The sequence below is a fragment of the Peromyscus maniculatus genome, chromosome 9, assembly GCF_049852395.1.
Source record: "Peromyscus maniculatus bairdii isolate BWxNUB_F1_BW_parent chromosome 9, HU_Pman_BW_mat_3.1, whole genome shotgun sequence".
In the NCBI taxonomy this organism is placed as follows: Eukaryota; Metazoa; Chordata; class Mammalia; order Rodentia; family Cricetidae; genus Peromyscus; species Peromyscus maniculatus.
This window is the reverse complement of record NC_134860.1, coordinates 4,209,340-4,220,771: the sequence shown is the minus strand read 5'-3', so window position 1 is coordinate 4,220,771 and position 11,432 is coordinate 4,209,340. Positions and strand designations below refer to the sequence as shown.

At 38.9% G+C, this 11,432-nt stretch overlaps 1 protein-coding gene across 1 annotated transcript in view; it reads left to right on the top strand.

Annotated features, from left to right (window-relative positions):
* The window catches only part of Cacna1d (calcium voltage-gated channel subunit alpha1 D), a 462,187-nt gene that overhangs the window by 127,161 nt on the left and 323,594 nt on the right, over positions 1-11,432 (top strand). The gene's annotated exons all lie outside the window — the stretch shown is intronic.

The following is an 11,432-nucleotide window of genomic DNA, read 5'->3' as shown; positions in this document are numbered from 1 at the left end:
TGTTCTGTCAGCCATGTTTTGTGGTTCTCTGTGTATAGGTCTCACACATATCTTTGAGAAATTATCACTGCATATTTCATGAATTTTCATGCGACTGTTAAGGGAAATTATTTTAAGAACTTTTTGTAGTTGTTACTTTCGAGGACTATAATTAACTTTTCTGCATCAACCGTATACTGCTAACTTGATAGACTGACTTATTAATTCTGGCAATATTTTGTAGATTCTTTTGGGAATTCTACGTATATGTGAACAGGCACTTTCATTTCTTTTCAACTTCTATTACTTTATTTTTCTTGTCTAATTCTGCTGGCTAGTCCCTCTAATACAGTAAGAAATAAAAGTGAGGAGAGCATTCCATGTTTTGCTAGCTAGGTGTTTTTGGAAGATTCTATTCATCAACTTGGAGGACTTCCTTTCTTTCTTAAAATTAATTTATTTCTGTATGCCTGTGATATGTGTTATATGTGGGTGGGTGTGCATACATTTCTATGTGTGAATGGGGGCACATGCGTGCCGTGTGTACACGTGGAGGTCAGAGGACAGCCTCGCCTGTCATTTGTCATCGTCTACCCCCCATTGTCTGCTGTTGAGCGTGCCAGGCTAGTCGGCTGGACCGAGAGCTTCCAGGGATTTTCCAGTCCCCGTCTTTCGTCACCCTTTAGGAGTGTCGCCATTTTAGATGACTGTGTCACATATTTGTCTTTCTGGCCTTTTACATACAGTCTGAGGATTTGAACTTAGGGCAAATGCTTTTGTTCTGAGCTATCTCCTCCCTCCTGCACCAACCTTAGAAATTTCATTTTAAAAAGAAAATTTAAGTTTTAATTAATAATACTAATAGTTATTATTATTATTATTATTATTTGTGTGTGTGTGTGTGTGTGTGTGTGTGTGTGTGTGTGTGTGTATGTGTGTGTGTGTGTGCCACAACACAAGTGTGGAATCAGAGGATGACTTTCTGGAATTGGGGCTTCCTTCCACTGAAGGCCTCAGGGGTCAAACTCACATCATCAGGCTTGCCTGTCAGCACTTTTACCTGCTGAGCCATCCTGATAGCCCAGGAATTTCCTTTCTGTGCTAGATTTGTGAGTTTTAATTTTGAATGTGTGTTGATTTTTGTCAAGCACTCCTCAGCCTCATATTACGTTTTCTTGTTTAGTCTGCTGATATAGTGAATTACATTCTTTGATTTTTTTAATTGTTAAACTTCTATTGTATTCAGGGTTTGCCTCATCCTTTTCTAGATTGCTGAATTTAATTTTATAATACTGTTCATGAGGCATGATGATATATAATTTTATCTCCTAAAATGTGGCTGTCAGTCTTTAGCAGCAGCATTATGCTGGCTGTATAATTAGCCAGGACGTTCTGAAAGAGTTTGGAGAAAAGTAACAGTCATTTTCCTTAAACATCTGATAGAGTTCACCCGTGAAACAATATGGACTTGATGATTTCTTTGTATGTAGGCTTTTGATAATACATTCAATTTTAAACATTGAAATACCAAAAATTTTTACTTGGTTTTGTATTTGTTCAGAAAATCTTAGCTTTTGTGGGAAGTCATTTCATTTAATTTGTTATTTTGTTAAACTACCTTCATTTTCTACTACTTATTTTTTCTTTGTTAAACTACTTATATTTCCTGATACTAATTTTCTTCATTATACTGTTGTTCTCCAGTATCCTTGGGGAGTTGGCTTTAGGCTTCCCATTGATAGCAAAATCTGTGGATGCTCACATTATATAAAGCATCGTAGTTATTTGCACAGAGCTGTACACATCCTCCTGTCTATTTTATTTTATTTTTAACTTTGCTGCTGTGACAGTACAAACAGCCTTCATTTTATTGCTCAACTTCGGCATGGGCACATACATACACATACATAGTTAATTTTTAAAGCCCCTTTATACAGATGTTATTGATAAAGTTCATGTAACAAATGAGTGAAAATACAAAGAATATCAAAGCTAAACATTCTGTAATAAATACAATGAAAATGATAAAACTTTATTTTTAAAGTCAGTTTGAGAAAAGGAAGAATATTGCATAAAGTAAAGGGATTACATGTAGAATAAGCAACGCAGCGTTTGGTACAGTCATCATCCTAGTGTGAGGCCATTAACCATCGCATGTGGCCCCTGCCTCATGTCTATTTTAGATGGGCTCCAGATCACTTGTCCTAGTGAACACAATGGAACATCTATCTCAATAGTTGTCCTGTAAGACTTAGCAGAAATCACCATGCAGAAGCTGCCTATGTTTGTTACAGACACACATTTCTCCCATCATTGTTGATCCCTAGTTGGTTGAATCTGCTGAGACAGAAACCTTAGACAGCAAGAACTGTAGAGTATACCCTTCTTTTACAATATTGACAGTTTATGCTTTCTGTCTTGTTAAGGTGTTTATCAGTTTTTTATCACTACAAAATTAGTTAAGTTGAAAAAATTAAAAGATAAAATTAGTTCTTGAGAATTTCATACAGTATCTTTTGATCATAGCCACCCACTCCCCTAACTTCTCTTAGGTCTGTCCTTCCTTCCCTACCCATCCAACTTTGTGTCTTCCTTTTCAAAAAACCCATCAAGGGCAGTTTGTGCTTGTCCGTATGTTCTAGGATATACGGCCTTTTACTGCAGCATGGTGGACCTAGCCACGGGTTCTTGACCCCTTAAAGAATACAGATTTCCCTTCTCCCAGCAGCTACCAATTGCCAGTAGCTCCTCAGCCAGGGGTGGCACTTTGTGTCCACCTCCCTCCTCCCTCTCCACGCTGACATTTGGTCTAATGTGAACTTGCACAGGTCTTGTGCATGTCGTCACAACCACCGTGAGTTTGTGTGCACAACTGCTCTGTCACGCCTAGAAGGCACCATTTCCTTGACACTATTCACTACCTCCGGCTCTCACAATCTCGTTATCCCTCTTTTCCACAATGGTCCCGAAGCCTTGGCAGGAGGGGTGTGGTATTTGCGTCCTATTAAGGCTAACCATCTGTAGTGTCCGAATCTGGGCGCTCTGACCAGTTGTGGGCCTCTCTGTTCACTGCTACCTACAGCAGAAAGGAACTCCTCTCTTGAGAGTTGAGAGATGCACTAATCTGTGACTACAGCAGTTAGTCTTCAGGAGCTGGTTTAAAACTGTGTCCATTTGGCATCATAATAGTAGTGGGTACTCCTCTAGGGTTCATGACCTGTCTAGCCATGGGTTCTCGGTCCCCCAGTAACAGCGACAGGTGTAGATTTCATCTTGTAGAGTAGGCCTTAAAGCCAATTAGAAACTGGTTGGTTACTCCATACCATTCATACCACTGTGGCAGCAGTGGGCAGGTCTTGCCAGGCTGGTCCTTATCGCAACTCCCAGGGCTCACATCTGGATAAGATTAATGACTGCTTTTCTCCTCTGATGGTGTGCACATCACCTCCAGCAGTCTGAAAGTTAGCCAGCAGGGATGAGGCTCCCAGCTGGCACCAGCTCGATTCCTCCATGTACAATGACTCGCGTATGTAGTATCTTCACCAACATCAATTAGTTTTTGTTGTTGTTGTTGTTTTTCCTGAGACAAGTGCTGGGATTATAGCCATGTGCCACCACACTCGGCTTTGTGTGATCTGGGGATCAAACCCAGTGTTTCCTGCATGCTAGGTAGGTATTCAGTAACTGAACTATATTCCAGGCCACAAAGCAACTTTTGCATTTGTTATTTTTCTATACTGTTGGTCTGTTTTCTTTGTTACTCTTTTGTTCTATGTTTATTGTTTCCTTCCTTGTACATTCTTTTGGTCTTCATTAGTTTCTTAAGGCGGGCACTAAGGTCATTGATTTTAAATTTTTTCTTCTGTTTAAATATAAGCAATAAAAATTTCCCTCCAGACTTTGTTACATTCTATATAATTCAGTGTGCTTCTATTCATTCAGTTCAAAATATTTTCTAGTCTTCTTGTGACGTCTTTGATACATTGGTTTTGTTTTGTTTTTTGAAGGGTTATACTCACCTTTCAAATATGTGAGGGTTCCCAGTGTTTTCTAATTGATTTAAAATGTAACATATTATGGTATACCTCACAATTTGGACCTGTTTGTCTCCCAGCAGTTCAGGTACCATATACTTGGTCTACAGTATGGCAACCATCAAAGTCGGTAAAAACCTCTCAGACATACGGCCTAGTGCAATGGGATTAGATCATTTGGAAAATGTTTCTTTCAGGAGGGGTTCCTGTAATTCTTGCAGGACTCTGGTTAATCCTTACAAGAGTGAGCTGTTTCAAACTGAGAACGTGCCATTTGCTTGGTTCTCCTTTCTGTTTCCATGCAGCCATCATCAGAGGCTAGTTTGGAACATCTATCTCGACCTTCCAGATTCAACTGTAAAGCTAAATAAACCTAGTTTCTTTATGAAAAAACACCAAGATTCAGGAATTTTGTTATAGTAAGAGAAAAGAGACCAATAAGAACACTTTAAAATAAGATTTTTAGTTTTAAAAACTTTGTGGCTTGTTTTATGGAGCCATTTATAGTTCATCTTAATGAACATCCAACATGCATTTGAAAATAATATTTTCTTCAATTGCTGTTTAGTGTTTATCATAAAGATTAATCAGGTTGAAGTGGTTGATTGTGCTTTTAACTATTCCACATTGTTTCTGACTTATTTGCTTATTTATTGAGATCGGGTTTCACTGTGTAGCTCTGACTGGCCTGAACTCTGGATGGAGACCAGGCTGGTCTTGAACTCACAGAGATCTGCCTACTTCTGCCTCTTGACTGGGCTAAGGGTGTGCGCCATCAGGCCTGGCCTCATTTCTGATGTCTCACTAGTGCATCTGTTTTGTCAGTTGCTGAGGAAGAGGAATCCAGATCTCCAGTTGTGACGGAGGATTCCTTCCTCCTCTTCGTCCTCTTTTCACTGCTTATGATTTTGAGCTCGGCTGTGTGGTGCTTTCACCTTTAGTTGCTGTTCCTCTTGGGGAAATGACTATTTTGTCATGATGGACTATCATTTCTGTTTGTGGTAATGCTTCTTATCTAGAAGTCCCTTTTGGTCAATATTATTCTAGCCATTCTAGGTTTCTTATGATCAGTGTTCACATGTATTTCTTCCTTTGTCCTTTAATTTTCTTCTTACATATGTCTTTATATTTGGCATGTCTCTTATAGGTAACACATGGTTGGATAATGACTTTTATTGTCTAGTCCAAAAATAAATAAATATTCATTTTAATTGCAGTATTTAGTTACTCTGCATTTAAAGTAATTATTGATGTGCTTCTTATTTTTAATATTCCTCTCTATGTTTTATGTGATTTTTCTTCCTTGGTTTTCCCTTACTTTCTTCTTTTTTTGGTTTTTTTTTTTTTTTTTTTTTTGGTTTTTCTGTGTAGCTTTGCACCTTTCCTGGAACTCGCTTTGTAGACCAGGCTGGCCTTGAACTCACAGAGATCCTCCTGCCTCTGCCTCCCGAGTGCTGGGATTAAAGGCGTGCGCTACCTCCGCCTCACCCCCCTTACTTTCTTATTTTGGGGGTTAATGTAATATATTTTAGCAACTGATTTTTAAGTCTTTTTAGTTATATCACTGCACAGTTGCTCCAGGTATTAAATATTTTTTAATTACTTCAGTGAACTTAGAATAAATACTGCAATACATCAGATAAAATATGAGAACCATGCGAGAGTATTATTTCAATTAGGTCCATTTTCCTTAAAATGTATTTTATAACTATGTAAATAAATACTATAACACAGGTTTATTATATACATATATTTTTAACATATGCTATTTCCTTTATTAAAATTGCTTTTTGTCCTCACATAATATATCCTGATTCTGGTTTCTGCTCCCTTCATTCCTTCCAGTTTCTCCCCCTTCCCTCCCAGCCATACCCATCCCTTTTCTGTCTCTCATTAGAAAACAAACAGACTTCTAGGGGATAAAAATAAAATGAAATAAAGTGAAACAAGACAAAAACCGACACACTGGAATAGGAGAAAATAAACAAACAGAAGGAGAAGAGCCCAAGGAAAGGTACAAGAAATGGACAGGGATATAGAGACCTACCCATTGCACACTCAAGAATCTGATGAAAACACTGAACTGGAAGCCATAATATGTATGCAAATGATCTATAGGGACACACACACAAACATATATATATATACACATTATATGAAATTATATACATATAATTTTAATAATACAATTTAATGTAAAATATAAATTTAATAATAAAAAATACAATAAAAGTAAGATAAAAAATTAAAAAAAAACAAAAAGCCCTGACATGACATTATGAGACAAGAAACCTCCAGAGATGCCATTGAATTCATCTTCTGTTGGCCATCTACTGCTGCATATGAAGTCTATCCTTAAGAGTGGTTTGTTTCCTGGGCTCGAGAGATGGTTCAGAGGTTAAGAGCACTGACTGCTCTCCCAGAGGTCCTGAGTTCAATTCCCAGCAACCACATGGTGGCTCACAACCATCTGTAATGAGATATGGTGCCCTCTTCTGGCCTGCAGTCATACATGCTGCATGCATAATAAATAAATGAATTTTTTAAAAAAAGAGTAGTTTGTTTCCCCAGTAAATCTCCTTTGGAGAAAACTAAATTTTCATTTGCAAGTGGTTATCAATTGGAGACTGCTTCTGGTTAGGGATAGGGGCATGCATCCACTTCTCCTTTAAACCCTAGGACCCCATCTGATGCAGACCCATGCAGGACCTGTGCATGCTGCCTCAGTTTTTTTTTTTTTTTTTGAGTTTATATATGCACCAATTGTGTTGATTCGAGGGTCTTGTTTTCTTGATGCCCTCCATCCCCTCTGGCTCTCACACTCTTTCTGCCTCCTCTTCCACAGGGTTCTCTAAGGCCTGAGGGGAAGGAGTTGATGGAGATATCCCATTTAGGGCTGAGTGTTCCCAAGTGTCTCATTTTCTGAACAGTGTCTGGCTGTGAGTCTCTGTGTTTATTTGCATCTGCTGCAGGAGGAAGCTTCTCTGATGATGGCTGAGCAAGGGGCTGGTCTATGAGTACAGCAGAATGTCTTTAGGAGTCATTTTATTGCTAGGGTTCTTTTTTTTTTTTTTTTTTTTGGTTTTTCGAGACAGGGTTTCTCTGTGTAGCTTTGGAGCCTGTCCTGGAACTTGCTCAGCAGCCCAGGCTGGCCTTGAACTCACGGAGATCCCCTTGCCTCTGCCTCCCAAGAGCTGGGATTAAAGGCATGCGCCACCACTGCCCAGTATGATTTTTTTTAAAGAACAGTATTATTTGGTTTTAAGATGGATCCCTGGGGTATCTAGTCTCAAGTTCTTGGTCACCCAAGCAGTGTCAGCAGTTCTTCTCATAGAGCAGTCCTTAAGTCAAATCACATATTAGTTGGTCGCTGCTGCAAGCTTTGTGCCACTGTTGCCCTAGTATATCTTGGAGGCACGACACCATTGTAGATGAAAGGATTTGTGGCTGGGTTTGTGTTTATGATTCTCCGTTGGTCGCATACAGAGGACCTTCGTGTACCATGTCTGTCACATAGAGGTGAAGGCTCTATGGAGGTACGAGCTCTGCTTCTCCATGTTCAGTGGGTGGTCTAGGTGCTGTCTTCAGCAGTGGGGCTTTGCCATCAGTTTGTGGAGAGCAGCTTATAGTCTTGGCAATACCTTGGGTTGGTTGGGGGTTCCCATGGTACCCTTTTGGCCAAAAACTCAATTAGATGTAATCCAATCCTGGTACTGAAAGCTTTATTTGGTAACAAAAATGGCTACTTGGGCCTCTGCCTCCGCTGTTGTTTGGCAGTTTCACTTAGATCACTTTCGTATATATGTATATATGTTTTACAAAGCTTCTGCTGTATTAGGTTTCTGTACTACCCCTCAATGGCCCTTAATTTTATCTATCTTTCCTTGTATTCCCTCTCTCATCTTCCTCTTTCCTCCCCCTCCCTAGCTGATCTTCCTATTCCATTCCACCCCAAACCATTCATAATTATCTATTCTATTTCCCTTCCCCAGGAAGAGCTAAGTGCCCCCCCAGTCCCTAATTGTAGAATTAATCTCTGCACTTTTCTTTTACAGATTGTATCTTCGTTATTATTGATTCACAGCTAATATCCATGTGCATATCATATTAGTCTTTGTGTGTTTGGGTTACCTCACTTTGGATAATTTCTTTTCTAGTTCTATTTACCTACATATTTTATTTTTAAAACTCGACTGAGCAATACTCCATTATGTAAATATACCACATTTTCTTTGTCCACTCATCTGTTGGGGGACATCTAGGTTGTTTCCATTTTCTGGCTATTATGAATAGAGCACCAGTGAACAATGGTTGAGCAAGTATCTCTGTGGTAGGATGAAGTGTCTTAGTCACTGTTCTATTCCTGTAAAGAGACACCATGAACAAGACAACTCTTATAAAAGAAAGCATTTAATGGGGGCTTGCTTACAGTTTCAGAGGCTTAGTCCACTTATCATCATGGTGGGGTGCATGGTGACCAGCAGGCATAGTACTGGAGGAATAGCTGAGAGCTACATCCTGTCTCATAAGCTGAGAGTGAGAGGAAGAGGGGGGAGGTGGGTAACGGGGCTTGGTATGGGCTCTTGAAACCTCAAATCCCACCCCCAGTGGCACACTTCCTCCAACAAGGCCACACCCCCAATCCTCCTAATCCTTTCAAATAGAGCCACATCTTGGTGACTAAACATTCAAACATATGGACCTATGGGGGCAATTCTTATTGAAACCATCACAAGTGGTGTAGCTGGATTTTTTAAAAAAAGATTTTAATTATTTATTTATGTATATGAGTGCTCCATCTGCATGCACAACTTTATGCCAGAAGGGAGCATCAGATCCCACTGGAGATGGTTGTGAGCCACCATGTGGTTGCTGGGAGTTGAACTCAGGACCTCTGGAAGAGCACCCAGTGCTCTCAACCACTGAGCCATCTCTCCAGCCCGGTATAACTGGATCTTAAGGTAGGTCAATCCCCATCTTCCTTAGGAATTACCACACCAATTTTCATAATGGAAGTACAAGTTTGCAGTCCCACCAGAAATGGATGAGAGTTCCCCTTACTCCACATCCTGGCCAGCATTAGCTGTCACTTGTTTTATTGATCTTGGCCATTCTGACTAGTGTAAGATGAAATCTGAGTCGTTTTTATTTACATTTCCTTGCTGACTAAGGATGTTGAACATTTCTTTAAATGTTTATTAGCCATTTGAGTTTCATCTATTAGGAATTCTGTTTCAATCTGTATCCAACTTTTAATTGGATTATTTGTTTTTTTTGGTTTTGGTTTTGGTTTTTCGAGACAGAGTTTCTCTGTGTAGTTTTTTGGTGCCTGTCCTGGATCACTCTCTGTAGACCAGGCTGGCCTCAAACTCACAGAGATCCGCCTACCTCTGCCTCCTGAATACTGGGATTAAAGGTGTGCACCACCACGGTCTGGCTGCATTCTTTGTTTTTTTTTGTTTTTTTTTTTGTTTTTTTTTTTTTTAAATATATAGTTTCTTGAGTTCTTTATATATTTTGGATATTAGCTCTCTCTATCAGATGTGGATTTAGTAAAAAGCTTTGCCCGTTCTGTAGGCTACCGCTTTGTCTGAATGATGATGTCTTTTTCCATGCAGAAGCTTCTCATTATCATGAGATCCCATTTATTAATTGTTGATTTTAGTGCCCATGCTAAGTGTTCTGTCCAGAAAGTCTTCTCCTGTGTCAATGAGTTCAAGATTATTCCTCACTTTCTTTTCTATCAGGTTCAGTGTATCTGGTTTTATTTTAAGGTCTTTGATCCACTTGGACTTGAGTTTTATGCAGGGTAATAAGTATGGATCTATTTGGATTCCTTTATATGCAGCCATACAGTTTGACCAGCACCATGTGTTGAAGATGCTGTCTTTTCTTTAGTATGTATTTCTGGCTTCTTTATCAAAAAAATCAAGTGTCCCATAGGTGTGTATATTTATGTCTGGGTCTTCAATTTGATTCCATTCATCAATGTGTCTGTTTTTGTGCCAGTACCATGTTGTTTTTATTACTGTAACTCTGTAGTTCAGTTTGAGGTCAGGGATGGAGATACCTCCAGCAATTCTTTCATTATTCAGAATTGCTTTTGCTATTCTTGTGTGTGTGTGTGTGTGTGTGTGTGTGTGTGTGTGTGTGTGTGTATGTGTGTATGTGTGTGTGCATTTCCATATGAAGCTGAAAATTGTCCTTTCAAGGTCTGGAAAGAATTTTAATGGGGATTGCATTGAATCTGTAGATTGCTTTTTTGTAGGATGACCATTTTTACTATAGTAATCCTATCAATCATGAGCATGGGAGATCTTTCCATATTCTGATTTTTTCTTCAGTGTCTTGATGTTTTTATTATACAAGTTTTTTCACTTAATTGAGTAGAGTTACTCCAAGATATTTTATATAATTTGAGGCTATTGTGAAAGGTGTCGTTTCCCTGATTTATTTCTTAGTCCATTTGTCATTTGTATATAGGAAGGCTACTGATTTTTGTGAACTAATTTTGTATCCAGCTACTTTGCTGAAAATGTTTACCAGCTGTAGGAGTTTCCCAGTGGAATTTTTTTTTTTTTTTTTTTTTTTTTTTTGGTTTTTCGAGACAGGGTTTCTCTTGTGTAGCTTTGCGCCTCTCCTGGAACTCACTTGGTAGACCAGGCTGGCCTCGAACTCACAGAGATCCGCCTGCCTCTGCCTCCCGAGTGCTGGGATTAAAGGCGTGCGCCACCACCGCCCGGCCCCAGTGGAATTTTTATGGTCAGTTATGTTTATTATCATATCATCTGCAAATAAAGATACTTTAACTTCTTCCTATCCAATTTCTATTCCTTGATCTTCAGTTGTCTTATTGCTCTAGCTAAGACTTCAAGTACTCTATGGAATAGGTATGGCGAGACTGGACAACCTTGCCCTATTCCTGATTTTAGTGGAATTGCTTTGAGTTTTTCTTCATTTAAATTGATATTAGCTATGGGCTTGCTGTAAATTGTCTTTATTATGTGGGAGTATGCCCTTGGTATTCCTAATCTCTCCAAGATTTTTATCATGAAGGGGTGTTGGTTTTTTTAAAGGCCTTTTAATGAGATAGTCATGTTGTTTTTGTCTTTCAGTTTGTTTATATGGTGGATTACATTTATCAATTTACATATGTTGAATCATCCCTGTATCTCTGGAATGAAAGCCTACTTGATCATGGCAGATAGTCTTTTGATGTGTTCTTCTATTTGGTTTGCCATTATTTTATTATTTTTGCATTTATGTTCATAAAGGAAATTGGTCTGTAATTCTCTTTGTGTGATTTGGGTATCAGGGTAATAGTGGTCTCATAAAATGAATTGGGCAATGTTCCTACTGTTTTTATTTCATGGAATAATTTGAGTATTGGTATTAACTCTTCTTTGAAAGTCTGGTAGA